Source organism: Pongo pygmaeus, chromosome 12 (assembly GCF_028885625.2).
Source record: "Pongo pygmaeus isolate AG05252 chromosome 12, NHGRI_mPonPyg2-v2.0_pri, whole genome shotgun sequence".
Lineage (NCBI taxonomy): Eukaryota > Metazoa > Chordata > Mammalia > Primates > Hominidae > Pongo > Pongo pygmaeus.
The window spans coordinates 132,511,115-132,531,205 of record NC_072385.2 but is presented as its reverse complement, the minus strand read 5'-3'; the positions used below and the strand labels follow the sequence as shown (position 1 = coordinate 132,531,205).

The following is a 20,091-nucleotide window of genomic DNA, read 5'->3' as shown; positions in this document are numbered from 1 at the left end:
AGCCTGCCACAGCTGGGCTATCACAACTGGACACCTGCTGGCCCCTCCAATGCAGCCTGCCACAGCTGAGCCACCACAACTGGACACCCGCTGGCCCCTCCAGTGCAGCCTGTCACAGCTGAGCCATCACAGCTGGACACCCGCTGGCCCCTATAATGCAGCCTGTCATAGCTGGGCTATCACAACTGGACACCTGCTGGCCCAATATAATGCAGCCTGCCACAGCTGAGCCACCACAACTGGACACCCGCTGGCCCCTCCAGTGCAGCCTGCCACAGCTGAGCCATCACGGCTGGACACCTGCTGGCCCCTATAATGCAGCCGCCACTGAGCATCACAACCGCAATTGGCCACTGAGATCAAAACCCCGCATGGTCCTACCTGAGGCTTCAAGTCACGCTTCTTCACTCAGCCAAAGGTCTGTGCACACGTCGTTCTGGCCCCCAGATTCTGCTCCTTAAGATATGTGGCTGTTCCTCAACACTGGGGGAAGTTAAAGCCTGAGTTCAAAACCCATCGAGGCATAAGCTCAGAAGTCACACGAATGAAGACCGAAATGTAATATTATTACCAACAATTGATAGCGAAGAAAATGGCTTCTTCCTGGTTGCCTGTTGAGTGTGTTAGAATTCCCTTCCTCCACCCTGTGTCCCTCAGTCTAAATCCTGGGACAGTCCACCTGAAGGGCAGCTTGGTCCACAGAGGTGACCTGTATTCATGATATTTGCTCCTACCATCCAGAGAGGAGAAACAGAGACGGAACTCTTCTCTGATGAACCCCACCGAATGAGCAGAGTCCCCAGCTGCCTCCTGTTACTGGGGAGGAGAAAGGATGAGGCCCGGAGCCCACCGAATGAGCAGTGTCCCCAGCTGCCTCCTGTTACTGGGGAGGAGGAAGGATGAGGCCCGGAGCCCACCGAATGAGCAGGGTCCCCAGCTGCCTCCTGTTACTGGGGAGGAGGAAGGATGAGGCCCGGAGCCCATCGAATGAGCAGGGTCCCCAGCTGCCTCCTGTTACTGGGGAGGAGGAAGGATGAGGTCAGGAGCCCATCGAATGAGCAGGGTCCCCAGCTGCCTCCTGTTACTGGGGAGGAGGAAGGATGAGGCCCGGAGCCCATCGAATGAGCAGGGTCCCCAGCTGCCTTCTGTTACTGGGGAGGAGTAAGAACTAGGCCAGGAGTGACTTGGGAAGATGCCTTCTCAGAAACCAAAGCATGGTGGCATGGTGTGCCCAAGGTGACTTGCCTCTTGTCTTTGGGATAAAATAGAATCAGCACCTCACCTGTGGCCTGGTCTTCCCTGGCTGGCTGCTCTCTCAGGTGATGGCTGAGGGTTCCCAGTGCTCCAGCCCCTCCTCACCTATTCCCCACGGATCTGCGGCCCAGCATTCCTCTCCCTTCCAACTTCTCCTCCTCTAAAGGCCGTCCTCGCCCTCCCCACCTTCCTCTGCACCAAAGCCCCCGCTCGTCCCTCGCTGTGGCCTACGGGCTTAGTCCTCTCCGCGCTTCTCACTGCATTGCCTGGTCTTGAGCTTCATCTTTCCCACCATTAATACCTCCAGTGCAAGGCTGTGACACAGATCCTCTCCTTGAATAATTCTAGTCGGGCTCCTCTGAACTCTCCTCTCAACGGGGTCCTGATTTGGGGGCTTTTGTGTTCTTTTATGCAGTGTCCAATTTTATCAAAAATCCCACTAAATCATTTTAAGTGGAACCCCATGCCCTTGCTGCCTGGTTATCCTTGATATCCGACCGGTTCCCCATCCTCCCGTTGTCCTGGCCTGGCTTCTGTGGGACCCTGTTCAGTGGCTTACCCTGATACTTCCTCTCCCAATTTTCCACCCACTGACCACCCCCTGCTCCTGGCTGTAAAACCCCACGTGTCCTTGTTGTATTTGGAGTTGACTCTCATCTCTCCCCACTGCAAACCCCATTGTCATGGTCCCTGCACCTATCCAAGTGCCCCCCGCAGTCCCGTGAATATAGCCTGCCTTCCTATTTCTAAACAAGTTTCAGGATAACCTTTTTCATCAACATTTGACAAAGAATCAATGTTCAGTAAGTATGCGCTGAGTGTCCAGTTACCAGTCTCCTTCCTACGGGCATCTCAGGGCAGACCACTGAGGAAAGAGGCTCAGGAGAGGCAGTGATGAGGGGAGGAGATTGGAAGGGGTGGTTTCAGGGTGGGACCCAGGCAAGGTACTGGGCCCTGACTGGGGTGGGAGGACACAAGGAGACTGAGGGGGACAAGGAGTGAACAGCCTCCGTTTTACAAAAGCCTTGGAGGCCAGAGCCCCTTCCAAAGGACAAAAAGATTCTGTGTTCATCCTCAAGGAATTCTGGTTTCAGGACTTCCTCCCATGTTTAAAGAGGCTGGCCAAATCCCCCACTCAGGGTATCATTTCCGTGTGTGATTTAATTGGGTGATGTGCAGAAAGAGATGTAGTTATTCTTGCAGTTTCCACGCAGAAAAAGACACCACTCCCACACCAACAGAGCTTTGTCCACGCCGGTCAGAGCGTTTCTTTTATGATGTGTCCACGAGGCTGCCCACGGCAGTGCACCCGGCCTCGCCTCTTCCTGCTGTGTGTCCTTCTGAGGTGTCACAGGCATGGAACACACCACAGCCCATTCACTTGGGAGGCAACAACCAAATTACCTGAGAGCTTGGGGGAAAATTACCAACGAAGAAACGCGACAAGGAGCTATGGGGTCCATTTATCTATTAAAAGAAGAAATGCGACAAGGAGCTATGGGGTCTGTTTATCTATTAAAAGAAGAAATGCAACAAGGAGCTATAGGGTCCGTTTATCTATTAAAAGAAGAAATGCAACAGGGAGCTATGGGGTCCGTTTTTCCATTAAAAAAAGAAATGCCACAGGGAGCTATGGGGTCCATTTATCTATTAAAAGAACAAATGCAACAAGGAGCTATGGGGTCTGTTTATCCATTAAAAAAAGAAGTGCAACAGGGAGCTATGGGGTCCATTTATCTATTAAAAGAAGAAACACAACAAGGAGCTATGGGGTCCATTTATCCATTAAAAAAAGATTCAAAACAGCAACAATGATCATTGCTTGAGATGAAATTTTCTAACCTGTGCTTACCAGAATTGAAAACTATCTATATTCTAATCCACAATCAGAGAAAAGAAAACCTAAAAAAAAAAAAAGAATCTATCTTCTGATTGCAGGTCTCTTTTTGCAGTCAGGGAAACGTGGGTCACTCCGAGAGCATTCCCTCTCACGGGGCCAGAGCTGAGGCTTCTTGAGGACTCCCTCCCGGAAGACAGCGCTTTGGTTATAGAAATTCCTTCACATTTCACATGGTAACTTTAGCCCTCCCCACACTGTTTGGGAGGCCCGGGGCTTCCCCATCCTCATCTCTCAATAGGGCAGAGACCCTGCGGGCCTGAGACAGTCATGGGGGTGGAGGGAGCTGGGCCCAAATCCAGAAGCACTGGCCCTGAACCTACCCTTCCCACTTTCCCATACTCAGCCTCGAGTCAGCAAAACCACACCCACACCTCCTGCTGGGAGAGGGAGGGACAGCTGGTCTCCCTAAGTCATCTGCTCTTATAAGAGAGAAAGACAAAAAGAGAGAGGGAGGGAGACAGAGACAGTTCAGTAATTACTCATGCCTGTGAGCCAATATCACCAAATGAATAGAACAATCCCTACACAAAATCTTAGTGGATCATGAACTCCCAGGAGATGTTTTGGTAATTCAGAAGTGAACAATGAAAACCAAGTTCTGACTGAGTTTTAAAATTGTTGGCTGGAAACTTCTAAGGAGAGCTAGCACGCTGGGTGGAGTCACCGCCTAGCCTTCTCCCACTGGGTGTGTGGGGACCTTGTGCCCAAGTCGGGGGGCTCTGGGTTCCTGGGACAGAAAGGCGGGACCCACAGCCCATGCAGCCACGCACACACAATGGCTCGTTTCAAATACAAGTTGCCAAAAGGAATTTTGGCTTTGTCTATGGGAACAACTATAAGTTTTAAAAACCGCATTTTCCCTCTGGATATGTTGTAAAATGTCAACCTCCATGAGTCTTTTACAAGAGGCATAGGCCTTTAGTATTAAGGCTATTGAATTTATCTCATCTTTAATAAAAGAAGAATTTGTTTTTGAAATTTAACAAGAATATAAATATCTTTATTATGTTAATTACTCTTGAAGGAATTGTAAACAAACAAAGAATGCGAAGCCTTCTACTCCTCAATTAAGTGTGACATTGATTGAAATCCAATGTGAATGTTCTCACAATATAACAAATTACTTCAATCTGGATTTAACCATGCTGCGATTATTGTTGCCCCCGCTGAGGACGAAAAGGGGATGTGTTGGTAGGGTAGGGGAGAGAATGGAGAGAGCAAGAGAAAAAGAGAGAGAGCGAGTCAGGCTCGCTGCCATTATGAACTGCCATCAAGTTCAGGAAATCCGCTCACACATGAATGGCCCCACATGCAAATCAACCTGGGTTTTCCTCCAGGGCTGAGTTATTTGGTTCTGTGACCTTGAGCAAGTCAGTTCCACTCTCTAAGTGGCACATCTTTATTGTGGAATAACAAATATGGAAGGGGAGGGAGTGGGGCTCTACTTCCAAAATCCCTTGTTCTGGAATGGCCTGGCCTGAAAGGGGAGTGGGCCGAGGAGGGGTGTGAACCCAGGTTGCTGGGAGAGGTGAGGGGAGCAGGTGCTCCAGGAGGAGCCTCCGAGGGGAGGGCAAGGTGGGGTAGGGGAGGGCCCTTCAGGGAAGGGGCCAGGGGTGCAGAGTGCTGGGGTCTGGAGCAGGAGATAGACAGTGGGGTCTCAGCACAGTTATGGAAGACTGTGCTGCCCCTCCCCCCCTCCTCTCATCATCAATGTTCTTCAAACTTTTACATCACCCAAAGGGCTCTACTGAAACACACATTGCTGGGCCCCAGCCCCAGTAATCCCAGCTTGGTAGGACAGGAGTAGGCATGAAGAAATTTGCATTTACAATCCCATTTTTAATAGCTACAAAAACAGTAAAATACCTAGGAACACAGATAACCAGGGAGGTGAAAGATCTCTGCAAGGAAAACTACAACACACTGCTGAAAGAAATCAAAGATGATATGAAAAAATGGGAAAAACATCCCATGCTCATGGATTGGAAGAAACAATATCATTGAAATGGCCATACTGTCCAAAGCAATTTATAGATTAAGTGCAATTCCTCTCAAACTACCAATGACATTTTTTTCACAGAATTAGAAAAAGCTATTCTAAAATTCACATGGAACCAAAAAAGAGCCCGAATAGCCAAAGCAATCTTAAGCAAAAAGAAGAAAGCCAGAGACCTCACATTACACAACTTCACACTATACTACAAAACCACAGCAACCAAAACTGCATGGTATAAGTACAAAAAAGACACATAGACCAATGAAACACAAAAGATAACCCACAAATAAAGCCACACATCTGATCTTCAACAAAGCTGACAAAAACAATAAATGGGGAAAAGGCTCTTAATTCAATAAATGGTGCTCGAATAACTGGCCAGCCATACACAGAAGATTGAAACTGGACCCTTCCCTTTCACCATATTCAAAAATCAACTCAAGATGGATTTCAAAGACTTCAGCATAAGGCCTCAAACTATAAAAATCCTAGAAGAAATCCTAGGAAACGCTCTTCTGTATATGAGTCTTGGCAAAAAACTTATGGCTAAGTCCTCAAAAGCAATTACTACAAAAACAAAATTGACAAATGAGACCTAATGAAGCTAAAGAGCTTCTATACAGCTAGAAAAACTATCAACAGAGTAAACAGACAACCTACAGAATGGGAGAAGATACTCACGAACTATGCATCCAACAGAGGTATAATATCCAGTATCTATAAGGAGCTTAAATCCACAAGCAAAAGACAAATAACCCCCGTTAAAAAGTGGGCAAAGGACATAAATGGACGCTTCTCAAAAGAAGAAATACAAGCAGCCAACACATATGTGAAAAAATGCTCAGCATCACTAATCATCGCAGAAATGGAAATCAAAACCACAGGCAGACACCATTTCACAGCAGTCAGAATGGCTTTTACCAAAAAGTAAAAAAGTAACAGATGTTGGTGAGGATGCAGAGAAAAGGATACACTTATACACTGTTGTCGGGAATGGAAATCAGTCCAGCCACTGCGGGAAGCAGTTTGGAGATTTCTCAGAGAACTCTGAGTTGAACTACCATTCAACCCAGCAATCCCATTCCTGGGTATATGCCCAAAGGAAAACAAATCATTCTACCAAGAGGACACATGCTCCCATATGTTCACTGCAGCACAGTTCACAATGGCAAAGATGTGGAATCAACCCAGGTGCCCATCACTGGTGGATTAGATAAAATGTAGTACATACACACCATGGAATACTATGCAGCCATAAAACAGGACAAAATTATGTCCTTTGCAGCAACATGGATGGAGCTGCAAGCCATTGTAGTAAGTAAATTAACATAGGAACAGAAAATCAAATACCACATGTTCTCACTTATAAGTGGGAGTCAAACACCGGACACTCATGGACAGGGTGAAAGGAAAAGAGATCCAGGGACCCCCAAATCACTTAGCCAAAGGGAGAAGGGAGAAGCCAAGCTGGGAACTGCTTAGGACCAACCTGCCTCCCATTCTATTCAAAGTCACTCCTCTGCTCACTGAGATAAATGCACATCTGATTGCCTCCTTTGGAGAGGCTCATCAGAAACTCAAAAGGAGGCAACCATTTGTCTCTTACCTACCTATGACCTGGAAGCCCCCGTCCGCTTCGAGTCTTCCTGCCTTTGCTTCGAGTTGTCCCGCCTTTCCAGACCAAACCAATGTTCATCCTACATGTGTTGATTGATGTCTCATGTCTCCCTAGAATGTATAAAACCAAACTGTGCTCTCACCACCTTGGACACCTGTCGTCAGGACCGCCTGAGGCTGTGTCACAGGTGCGCGTCCTCAACCTCAGCAAAATAAATTTTCTAAATTAACTGAGGCCTGGCTCAAATTTTCCGGGTTCACAACACAAAGAAGGGAACAATAGACAAGATTAGCAGATGATTTCAAAATGGTCATCTTTCAATAACTTCAATAATTCAGGCTGGGGAGACAGGTTAGAGAGGGAGCCTCAGCCAGAGTGGTTGGCTGCACAGAACGGATGGTGTCCCTTCCTGCAGGGTGGCTCCATCCCACACTTTCCCTCTGCCCTGGCTGCAATCAGGTGTGGCCCAAAAGGCAGCCCCAGAGACTGGAACATGGAGAGTGAGTGAGAGCCCGCTGACCCAGACTCCTTCTAGAGGAGTCACTGGAGCTGGCTGGCGTAGGCCCCTGTCCCACCCTGGGGCGAGGTCACTGCAGAGATGCTCCCCAGGCAGCCCGTCTCCCCAGGTGTCTTCTTCCCCTGCCCCTTCAGGCCCTACAGCCGCCTGCTGTTGACCCAGAGAGTGCACCAGCCTTCAGCTGGGTTCCCTACTTCCTGCTCTGCGGATTGTCCTGATGCTGTCCTCCAGCCACGCAGCCCCAGGGCACTTTCGTCTCTCCTGGGATCCTGGCTGAGACCAGTTTCTTAGGGCTCCCTGCAGATCGGAGTAGGGTGGAAGCACCTGTCCTGTTGCAGGCTAGGAAGCTGCCGAGCGGAAACCCAGCATCCTTGCTGAACCTGGGGTGCTGCTGGCTGATCTGGGATCCCCCAAACTACCTGGAACTCAGAATCACCTGGGGAGGTTGCTTCAAATGCATATGCTTGGGTCCCTCCCAAAACCAGAGTCAGAATGTCCCGAGGTGGCACCCAGGAGCGTGGGCCTTGCTGCCGCCATCCTCTCCTCCCCCTTCGTTATTTGGGAGCCCGGATCTACCTTTGCTGAGCACACAACGAATCACTGCGTGCCCTGTGACTGGGACGTGCCCTGTGACTGAGAACAAGGTCACCGCTGTAGGAGGGTCACTGCTGTCTCCCTAGCTCCCAGCACCTCTGTGATCCTGCACGGCGTAGGCGCAATGCGGCCGAGGTCCCTGTCACCCACTGCTGTGCACCAGTGATGCTGCCGTCAGAAACGGCCCCACCTGGGCACAGAGACGGCTGGAAACCCTGAACTCAACAGTTAGGTTTGAGAAAAAAAAAAAAAAAAAAGATCAGTTGAAATCCTCCAGTTGATCTTCCTCACTTTGAAGAACTTTGAACTTCTGATAAGAAGGCAGCCTGAGATCAACGACGACAGATCCATCGATTGGTCACAGTTCAGTTCTGTCCCTGACTTCTGTGTCCTTGGAGGACCAGGGCCTGGTTCAGTCTGTTCCCGCTGGGAAACCTTCTTGCTGTGCAGTGAGCACCAGGCTGGCAGGTGGGGACCCTGGCCCCCGTCTGCACCGACCTGGGGGCAGAGACACAAGGCCCCCTGCGGCTGGGAGCCTGGGCTTCTCACGGGTGGTGGCTGCTCACGGGGCTACGGGCCACTCCTGTCCTCACACCCAAAGCAGCCCTACACTCAGGCCAGGCATCCTCAGTCTGGCAGAGTCACTCCCAAGGGGGCAACATTAGCTCGTGGGTGAACAAAAATTCTTGGCCATTGCAATATTTGCGATTCTCGAGAGGGCCAACACATGAACAGGTTTATAGTTCCTGTGTGGGGTCAGAAAAGGAACATTGAAAAGAAGATCTTAATAGTAGCCTCTAATGGCTGCATTGGGACCCACAGCTAATAAAACCAAGGCCTCTAACCTAAAGCTGGCCTCTTGCCCATGTAACTGGGGTTTGTTAACTATTTCACTGGCAGGTACTGGTCATAAACCTGTTTATCATAAACCTGTAGAATAAAGACAGGAGGGAACCAGTCTCCCTGTAGCCCCCACTCAACTGCATACTTACCTTATCGTGTGGGCAGTGCCACCGAGCGCTCATCAGAATCTCAGGAATGTCACGGCTGCTTCACTGCTTGCCTCTCCCACCCTCTGGGCCACACACATCCGCCTGTTAGAAAATGTAAGTGCACGGTGCCTCCTGGAGTCTGCTTTGAGATACACTCTCAGTGGACACTGATTCTGTGTTCCTGGGCTTAAGTCCTCCAACTTGGCTCAGAATAAATCTCACCATGATTTCCCTCAGTTCTAGTGCTTGCTACTCAGCTTTGGGTCAACAGTGGTATTATAATTTCATTGCAGAGATGAGGGCTTGACTAGGAATATAATGTCTAAAAATCCTCCTTAGCAGAATAATAATGAAAAAATGGTAAGGAACACTCCCGGCACACAGGCCTGTGAAAACTGGCAGGTGAAACTCATTGGCCATTCTTGGACTAGATCATGCAACAAATACACGAGAGTTGCTCACGATGTGCCAGGTGCCTCCCTTGCTGTTGGGGGTACAGCAGCAGGTGACATTCTCGACAGCTGAGAATCCTGGCGATTCCACCTGAGGCTCTTCTCCAACCCAGCATCCAGGTTCTAGACAGTTCCCACCCAGAATGTCCAAGACCAGCCTGATGCTTTCCATTGCAGAGCCTGGGGGCAGCTCAGGTCCTCAACCCCTCACCCCCCAGTGACGTGCCATCAGCTGGAGCTGCCAGCCTGAGAACTCGGCAGTACTTGGGTGCTTGGGAGCACAGCTCTGATATGGTATGGCTGTGTCCCCACCCAAATCTCATCTTGAATTGTAGCTCCCATAATTCCCATGTGTTGAGGGAGGGACCCAGCAGGAGATAATTGAATCGTGAGGGTGGTTTCCCCCATACTGTTCTCATGGTAGTGAATAAGTCTCATGAGATCTGATGGATTTTTTTGTTTTTGTTTTTGTTTTTGTTTTTTTGAGACAGTGTCTCGCTTTGTGGCCCAGGCTGGAGTGCAGTGGCACAATCTCAGCTCACTGCAACCTCCGCCTCCCAGGTTCAAGCGACTCTCCTGCCTCAGCCTTCTGAGTAGCTGGGACTACAGGCGCATGCCACCATGCCCAGATAATTTTTGTATTTTTAGTAGAGATGGGGTTTCACCATATTGGTCAGGCTGGTCTCAAACTCCTGACCTTGTAATCCTCCCACCTCAGCATCCCAAAGTGCTGGGATTACAAGAGTGAGCCACTGCACCCAGCTGATCTGATGGTTCTATAAGGGGAAACCCCCTTTGCTTGGCTCTCATTTTCTCTTGCCTGCCGCCATGTAAGACACGCCTTTCAACTTCCGCTGTGATTGTGAGGCCTCCCCAGCCACGTGGAACTGTGAGTCCATTAAACCTCTTTTTCTTCATAAATTACCCAGTCTCAAGTATGGCTTTATCAGCAGCATGAAAGTGGACCAACACAAGCTCCAAGGACAGGCGGGATGAGGAGGCCGTGTGGCATCCAGAAAGAGCAAAAGGTAGCTCTGTGGTCAGTCAGGTCGACTGGGTCCCTTGCTGGATTTCCATCTTTTGTGCAGTTCAGTGATTGATGTAAAATGTCCTCAACTCAAACTGTCATGGCTCCAGCAGAGAACACACTGGTAAGGCCCAGCAGTCAGACAGAATGTCGTCACACAAACAACTCGGCAATGCTGGCTGATGAAATAGCCATCTCACCCTTTCTGGGGGTTACAGACATCCGGGTCACCTTCCTCCAGTCACTCATTTCTGTCCTGATCAGTGAAGCTCCCTGAAGCACTGACATGTCATTTGGTCAAAGGTCCATTGCCGATTTGGGGCTGTAATTGTGCTAAGTCTGGGGATAAAGAGGTGAAAGAGACGCTGACCCAGTCTTCAAGGAGCATAACTTATTAAAGGGGCTTTCATTATAGAACTAAAGCTTCGTTTGTACAATGATGACCGCATGTGCACCACCCAGGGTGGTCCGCAGGAAGACTTGGGTGATGCAGGATCCCAGGCAGGCGGCAGGTGCACATAGCAGGCCCATAGGTCTGCTCATCTGCTTCCTGGAGTCTCTGCTAACAAGAAAAAGATTAGTGCTGTGAGCCAGTCCCAGCGTGATGAGCCAGTCCCAGGCGTGATGATCTTCTCAATATTCTAGAAGGCGATGGAGGGATCCGTCTTATGTGACTGCCACTTTGGGAATCCTGCATTTTAGAAGCCTTGGCCTGAAGCCTCATTTCTGTTGACGGTGCATAGACATCCAAATGCTCTCTTATCTTTCCCCATCAAAATCTTCTCTCCAGAAAGTGCCTTAAGAAAACAAACACATGCAATGGCTTTGAGCAAATGACTGTATCATCTCCCTCAGAGGAACAACGCAATGGCTGACTGTGTTGTCTCTCTCAGAGGAATAATGCAATGGCTGACTGTGTGTCTCTCAGAGGAACAACGCAATGGCTGACTGTGTCATCTCTCTCAGAGGAACAATGCAATGGCTGACTGTGTCTCTCTCAGAGGAATAATGCAATGGCTGACTGTGTCTCTCTCAGAGGAACAATGCAATGGCTGACTGTGTCATCTCCCTGAAAGGAACAATGCAATGGCTGACTGTGTCTCTCTCAGAGGAATAATGCAATGGCTGACTGTGTCTCTCTCAGAGGAACAATGCAATGGCTGACTGTGTCTCTCTCAGAGGAACAATGCAATGGCTGACTGTGTCGTCTCTCTCAGAGGAACAATCTAATGCTGGCACTACTTCAGGCATCTCAGGTCAGTGAATGAGGCTGCTCTGGGGTCTCAGGACATAGTTAGCCAGGGAGGGAGGTGGCGGAAGCCCCAGTGTACCAGCAAGGCACGCCCTAACCAGGGGTTGGGTGGGTGTGGATGATGCCAAATGCACAAACGCCCCACAGAAGCAAGGCTAATACACAAAGTTTAGGCCCCCGTATGATGGTTTGCAACTGGGTAGGTTGCATGTTGTGCAGCTTTGGGAGCTGGATCCACGTGGCAGCCATAGTATGTTTGTATATTTATGGTGAGTTTTCCGGCCTATGGAGGTCATGGGTCTGGAGGAGGGGGATTCATCACAGTGAAGTCTGGGCTAGTGGAGCTGCTGCCATTCCTATCAGTGGCCTTGAAACCAACTCCCCTGTAGCTGACCCGCAGCTCCCCCTTGCCTGCGGAGTCCCCTTCTCTCCTGTCTCCTGCTGGCGTTTCACCTGACACCTTTATGCTCACAGGACACACTGCTTGCCCCAGAACTCCTCTTGGACCCCTCCTCCACATCAGGGAGTGGAAAGGACGGTGCCCTCTTCCCCTGCAGCTCTAGGGGAACCCCAACCTTGATGTGACAAAGGCTGCCTGTTGAGTGCTCCATTCAGATGTGCCCCCTCTTCAGCCCTGCCAGGAGCTTCCCCAAGCCACTCAGAAAAAAATGGTCACCTTCTTTGAGGCTATTGGACCCTGCTTAGCTGTGGAGACTCCCCTGGAGCCCTGAGGCCCTTCCACCTGGGACACGATGTCACTGTCCCCTCCAATGGCTGCCCCAGCCCTGTTTCAGGGCTCCTCACTGCCAAGAGGTTTTCTTCACTTCCACAAGGAGCAAGGAGCCCCTGCTGTGCGCTCCTGGGTGGTCCTGTGCTCTCCTCACCACATTCATCACACAGCCCAACATGTCACTCGTCCACCTTCTCTTTCTCCATGCTCCTTAATGGAGTAGAACCCAGCACAGTCTCTACCTAGTCCACGTCTAGGCTGTCTAGTCTATACGCAGTCTATATCCGGTCAATATCTTATCTACATCCAGTCTACATCTAGTCTATAAGTATCTAGTCAATATCTAGTCTACATCTAGTCTAATCTATATCTAGTCTACATCTAGTCTATATCCAGTCTATATCTAGTCAGTATCTCATGTAGATTCAGTCCGTCTAGTCTAATGTATCTAGTCAATATGTACTCTACATCTAGTCTATATCTAGGCCATATGTAGTCTATTTCCATCTATATCCAGTCTTCATCAAGTCAATATCTTTTCTATATTTCATCTATTAATACATGCAGTCTACATCTAATCTGTATGTATGTAATCAATATCCAATCTACACCTGGTCTATAGCTAAGCTATATAGGCTGCAAACCTGTATAGCTATACCGTCTCCATCTAGTCTATAGTCCATATGTAGTCTATACATAGTCTATATTTAGCCTATATTTGGTCTGTATTGACTGTACACAGTCTCCAGCCAGTCTGTATCTAACCTGCATGGAGTCTCTGCCTATTTTATGTCTACCTCGGTCACAGAGCTAGGAGCACAGAGCCGGGCTCCCGGTAGCTGAATGAACAAGTGAAGGAAGAGATGGCAAGATGAATGATCACTGCTAACCTGGACTTGCTTACAGTCTCCGCCACCAAGCTGAGGTTACTCTAGTGCCCACTCACGCTGACAGCACGACAATGCCCCAGGCAAAGCTCTAGCTACCTCCACACACCAGACCAGGGAGGTATTTATCCACAGGGTCAATAAGACAAACAATTCTGGAGCATCCAGAAGTGCCGTTTTCCCCAGTTATCTTCACAGATGACACAGCTGTGGCCCTCGGACCCCTGAGAGGGTGGGACTTGCTCTTTCTTGGCAGGGAAGGGGTTGACCCTGCTGGGATCTGGGCGCAGAAGACGGTGACTCTGCCCAACAAGCTGCTGCTGCCCCCTGGCAGCTCAGATGGCTGTATCCTTTTTATTTTTTTTTTCTTTTTACTGACATTTATTTTGTTCAAATAAAATATACTGTTTTCTTTTTTTTTTTGAGACGGAGTCTCCCTCTGTCACAACCTCCCCCTTGTGGGTTCAAGCGATTCTCCCACCTCAGCCTCCAGAGTAGCTGGGGCTACAGGCACAAGCCACCACGCCTGGTTAAATTTTTTTTTTTTTTTTTTTTTTTTGTATTTTTGGTAGAGATGGGGTTTCACCTTATTACCCAGGATGGTCTCATACTCCTAAGCTCAGGCGATCCTCCAACCTCAGCCTCCCAAAGTGCTGGGATTACAGGCATGAGCCACTGTGCCTGGCCAAAAAATTCTTATTAGGTAGACAATTTTATAGCTGAAAACTGAGTCTCAAATGAGTTACATAATTTGTCTGAGCTCAAACAGCAATTAACAGGAATGGAGCTCACCCAAATCTCACGGCTTCAGGTGCATTATTTGCAAAAAGTACAAAGACTCTGTGACCATCAGGCTATAAGCAAAGATTTTCACTTTAAAAAGTCACGGAGCCGGGCGCGGTGGCTCACGCCTGTAATCCCAGCACTTTGGGAGGCTGAGGCAGGCGGATCACCTGAGGTCAGGAGTTCGAGACCAGCCTGGTCCAAATGGTGAAATCCCGTCTCTACTAAAAATACAAAAATTAGCCAGGTGTGGTGGTGGGCACCTGTAATCCCAGCTACTCAGGAGGCTGAGGCAGGAAATTGCTTGAACCTGGGAGGCAGAGCTTGCAGTGAGCAGAGATCCCGCCACCACTGCACTCCAGCCTGGGTGACAGAGTGAGACTCCCTCTCAAAAAAAAAAAAAAGAAAAAAAACAGTCATGGAGCCACTACCGAAGTAGGACGGTGACAGAATCAGCCATGATTTAGAGTTAAGGTAAGGATGGTGGAGCAAAGCTCACTTGGGCTGTGCTTGTCCCCAGGACTTTACGTCTAGCAGGGAAGAGAACTGCGCTGGGGGCGGCGGGCAGAGACTCCTGGTGAGCGGTAAAGTCTGGCCCAGGCGCAGGCCTCACGGCTCATGCTGGACGCCTTCCCGGAGATTAGTCACCGACCGTGGATCCGGCTGTGGGCAATGGGGAGATACGGAGATATTTCAAGTAACAAGGATGAGGGGAGGAGAAGACAGGCTGAGCAAACACAAAGACAGGAAAGGTGTGTTTGGAATGCCTGGGGAACTCAGCCACTCAGGAAGGAGGGTGCTGGGGAGGCCTGTGCGCAGGGTCTGGGGGAACTCAGTCACTCAGGAAGGAGGGGTCCTGGGGAGGGCTGTGTGGCAGTTTCTGGAAGGCTCCCGCTGGGCCCAGGTGCACCGTCTTTTGTAACCACATTCCTGGCCTCGGCAAGGCTTGAGCTATTAGCCACTGGCCTCTAATTGCCAGATGTTCTGGGTCTGATGCGGCTGCTTCTCATCATAACTTCGGCTGCTTCTCATCATAACTTCGTTGCCTTTACCTTCAGGCAGTGTAGGAAGTCAGGGAAGAGGTCCAGAATCTTCTCTTTTCCCTGCTGCCGGAAAGCATGAGTGAGTCTCTGTGTTTTTCTAAAAGTAATTATGGGATGTGGGGGAGGGACTCTGAGCCTGAGGGCTTTAGGGGCAAGGCTGTGCTCAAACGAGCAGGAAAGGAGAATTCAGCTCCTATGCCTGAGCTAAGCACTTTGATAGGAACATCTCAGGTCATCTGTACAGCAGACTCACAAGGTGGACGGTGTAATTCTCTCTGGTTTACAAAGAAAAAAAAGATTTGGAAAGGTCACGTGAGTTGGTAAAGGCCACAGAGCTAATAAATTGCAGTCATTTTATTTCAAGCACTCAGGTTCCTAAAGTTACACGATTCTGTCTTTCGGATGCGAAGCTTCGAATGAGCTCTGCAATTCTATCCGTGTTTCGGGGCTAGCATGGAACAAATCAAAGTTTTAATTCAATGTAGACATTGTTTCTCTACATTTGGTAAAATGAAGAGAGTACCCGACCCAAGGTCAGAGGCAGTGGGTTCGAGTCTTGGGTCCAGCAGTTCCTGACTGCAGGGCATGGGAGGCACCGAGGAGTTAGAGAGAGGCCGCTGGACACAGCGCAGCCCAGAGCCTTCCCGGCAAGCTCAGGGTCCCGAGTCTCCACAGAGCGCGCGGCCACAACACGGCGTCAAACATCCTGCTCCCTTCCCCTACACACCCTGAATCATAAGAAATGATGACCAGTGGTCATTCTCTGAGTTAATTTCTGGTGTAGTAATTTTTAAATAATACAAACATGAATGTTTTCCAGGAACTTCCTCTATAAACAGGTGCATACTAGTCACTCAGCCAGGCTCCATTCCTACATCCTGATGAGTTTGCTTCTTGAGGACAAAACAACAAGAAAAGCAGTTTGCATGCTGGGAAGGATGCAGACAATTTTAAAAGCATGTGACGATAACATCACAGAGTTACTTAACTTAGGGTTTCTTTTTTTTCTTTTTTTTTTTTTTTGAGACGGAGTCTTGCTCTGTCACCCAGGCTAGAGTGCAGTGGCACGATCTTGGCTCACTGCAAGCTCCACCTCCTGGGTTCATGCCATTCTCCTGCCTCAGCCTCCCGAGTAGCTGGGACTATAGGCATCCACCACCACACCCGGCTAATTTTTTTGTATATTTAGTAGAGACAGGGTTTCACCGTGTTAGCCAGGATGGTCCACTTACAGTTTTTAATTGCGGGTTAATAATCATTAAGGTGGTATGTTTTTGATAAAACACATTGAAGATAAAATTTTCCCTATAACTTAAGATTATGCTCAAGGTCAGAAAAAAATAATAATAATGAAAATCTGAAGATTTCTATTCCTTCTCTTCCCCAAACCACGGTAATGGAAAAGCCACACCTCTTTACCGTCCATATCTGAACAGTCACTGCAACTGATAAAGGGGTACACAGTGTTTCCTTCCGTCCTCCGCAGCACCAAACCAGTAACCACAAAGCGATTCCTGAAAACTGTGGTTTCTTGGCGGTATTGTACTAGACCATAAGGGTGACATCTAGAGTTATGATGGAAAAAGGATCACTTTGTTAAGTTAGGGACACGTTCACAACATAATGGGAAGGACAACGGAGATGTTAGGCTTTCAACCTTGGCTTCCACCCTCTGGAGTCCCCACAGTTGGAACAAAGAAAACCCAGATACTGTGATGGTGAACACAGACTGAGTTATTTTTAACAAATCCCACAAACATAAAAACAGTCATTACTGGAGTTTCAGGACTCTTCCAGATTCAAACATGCTAACTGACTGTCAATATCTCCAGATTTGGGATGTGAGCATATTTGTTACCATAAATATAAATGAAAGTAAACCTAAAATGTGAAGATTTTAAGCACAAAGGCTTAACACTTGATACATGAAAACCAAAACTGTAGTGGCTGTTTGGTGCCTTTGTTATAGCCACTAGGACGTTAAGGACAACTTGGGAATGGCAACCCATCAGCAGGACTGAGCTAAGGAACCATTAAAGGGGCATGCTTCCTCACAGTGGTGTGCAAACCGGGGTGGATACCGGCAGGCTGGGGTATCGGGCAGGTGCAATGCTCACAGCTGTGTGCAACAGCGCATGGGGCTGGGCTGATGTTGGATGAGCTCTCATATTGTTTGGTGGCCTGGTGCAATGTGGCCAGCCCTCTAGGACCATTTTTCCTCATCTGTAATTACAGGATAATCTTAAATCCATTCAAGCTGAGGCTCCCAACTGGTCACATGGTGGGGACTTGGATAAACTTAAAGCATGTGATAGCTTAGGAATAGATGACTCTTTTGCAAATACACTTTGCTCACTCATCTATTCCATCTCCGAGATTCTAGAACGTCATGACTAGAATTGTGGGTGGTGATAAATTGGTTTCACCAGAAAAACAGTTGCATGAAACTCAGTAGGTGCCAATCAGATGCCTTCCTGAAACTTTGTCAGAAAACATTTGGGAAGTTCACTAAACGCATGTGAGAATCTTTTGGTGAATGCTTTGACAAACCAAAAACCACAGGCACAACTCATTTTATGCTTTGATTTATTGCGCTTCACAGATACTGCATTTTTTCTTCTTTTCTCTTGAGTTGGAGTCTCGCTCTGTCACCCAGGCTGGAGTGCAGTGGCACAATCTCAGCTCACTGCAACCTCTGCCTCCCTGGGTTCAAGCGATTCTCCTGCCTCATCCTCCCAAGTAGCTGGGACTACAGGCACCCGCCACCACGCCTGAGTAATGTCTTGTATTTTTAGTACAGACGAGGTTTCATCATGTTGGCCAGGCTGGTCTCAATCTCCTGACCTCTGGTGATCCACCCACCTTGGCCTCCCAAAGTGCTGGGATTACAGGTGTGAGCCACCATGCCCAGCCCACAGATATAGCTTTTTTTTTTTTTTTTTTTTTTTTTTTACAAATTAAAGGTTTGTGGCAACTCTGTGTGGAGCAAATCCAGTGGGGCCATTTTTGTGGTAACGTGCTTACTTTGTGTCTCTGGCAACCTTTTGGTAATTCTTGCAATATTTGAAACTTTTTCATGATATCTGTTATGGTGATCTGTGATCAATGAACTTTGACGTTACTATTAATTGTTTTGGGTCCCGGATGGGTTATTCTCCCTCTCTTCAGACCTCCCTATTCCTTGAGACACAATAATATTGAAATTAGACCAATTAATAATCCTACAATGACCCTAAGTGTTCAAGTGAAAGGAAGAGTCACATGTCTCTCACTTGAAATCAAAAGCTAAACATGATTCAGCTTAGTGAGGAAGGCATGTTGAAAGCTGAAATTGGCCAAATGCCAGGTCTCTTGTGCCAAACAACCAAGTCGTGAATGCCAAGAAAAAGTTCTTGAAGGGAATTAAAAGTGCTACCCCAGTGAACACACTAATGATGAAACACAATAATAAGTGAGACAGCCTTATGGCTGATATGGAGCAAGTTTGAATGGTCTGGATACAAGGTAAGTCAGACACAACATTCCCTTAAGCCAAAGCCTAACAGAGTAAGGCCCTAATTCCATTCAATTATATGAAAGCTGAGAGTCGTGAGGAAGCTGCCGAAATAAGATTCTAAAGCTAGCAGAGGTTGGTTCTGAGGTTTAAGGAAAGAAGCCATCTCCACGGCATAAAAGCAAGGAGAAGCAGCAAGTGCTGATGGAGAAGCTGCAGCAAGTTCTCCAGAAGCTCTGAGATCACTGATGAAGATGGCTGCATTAAACAACAGATTTTCCATGTAGACAAAACAGCCTTCTATTGGAAGAAGATGCATTTCGGACTTTCATAGCTGGAGAGAAGTCAATGCCTGACTTCAAAGCTTCAGAGGACAAGGTGACTCTCTTGTCATGGCTGGTGCAGCTGGTGACCTTAAGTTGAAGTCAATGTTCATTTACTTCTCAGAATCTTCAGACCTTTAAGAATTATGCTAAATCAACTCTGCCCATGCTTTATAAATGGAACAAAGCCTGGAGGACAGCACATATGTTTATGGCACGATTTACTGAATATTTTAAGCCCACTCTTGAGACCTACTGCTCAGAAAAAATCAATTATCTTCAAAATATTATTGCTCATTGACAATGCACTTGGTCATGCAAGAGCTCTGATGGGGATGTACAAAGAGATGAATGTTTACACAACATCCATTCTGCAGCCCATGGATCAAGTTATAATTTTGACTTTCAAGTAAGAAATCATTTCATTAGGCTGTAACTGCCATAGATAGTGATTCTTCTAATGGATTGGGGCAAAGTAAACTGAAACCTTCTGGAAAGAATTCGCCACTCTAGATGCTATTAAAATATTTATGATCCATGGGAGCAGGTCAAAATATACACACTAACAGGAGTGCCTGTTAAAAAAAGTTGATTCCTGCCCTCATGGATGACTCTGAGGGGTTCAAGACTTCAGTGGAGGCAGTAACTGCAGATGTGGTAGAAATAGCAAGAGAATTAGAAGTGGAGTCTAAAGATGGGACTGAATTGCTGCAATCTCATGATCAATCTTGAATGGATGAGGAGTTGCTTCTTGGGGATGAGCAAAGAGAGTGGTTTCTTGAGATGGACTCTACTCCTGGTGAAGATACTGTGAACACTGTTGAAATGACAACATAGGATTTAGAATATTCCATTAAGTTTATGTGATAAAGCAGCAGCAGGGTTTAAGAGGACTGACTCCAATGTTGAAATAAGTAATTCTGTGGGTAAGATGCTATCAAACAACATCCCTTGCTACAAATAAATCTTTCATGAAAGTAAGGCTAAACCAATGCGCTAAGCTTCATTTTGTCTTACTTTCCAAAATTGACACAGCCACCCCAGCTTTCAACAACCACCACCGTAATCAGTCAGCAGCCATTAACACCAACACAAGACCCTCCACCAGCAAAGAGATTACAGCTCACTGAAGGCTCAGATGATCGTTCACTATTTTTAGCAATAAAGTATTTTTAAATTAAGGTATGTACATTTTTTAGACATAATGCTTTTGTGCATGTCATAGACCAT

The 20,091-nt window shown here is 47.8% G+C and overlaps 1 long non-coding RNA gene across 1 annotated transcript; it reads right to left on the bottom strand.

Annotated features, from left to right (window-relative positions):
• Positions 1–6,396: 6,396 nt before the first annotated feature.
• On the bottom strand, positions 6,397–14,650 carry LOC134737827 (uncharacterized). Its single transcript, XR_010123197.1, has 3 exons — positions 14,502–14,650; positions 8,872–11,147; positions 6,397–8,625 (listed from the first exon to the last, which is right to left on the bottom strand). It is a non-coding gene; the product is annotated as an uncharacterized LOC134737827 (long non-coding RNA).
• Between the last annotated feature and the right edge of the window lie 5,441 nt (positions 14,651–20,091).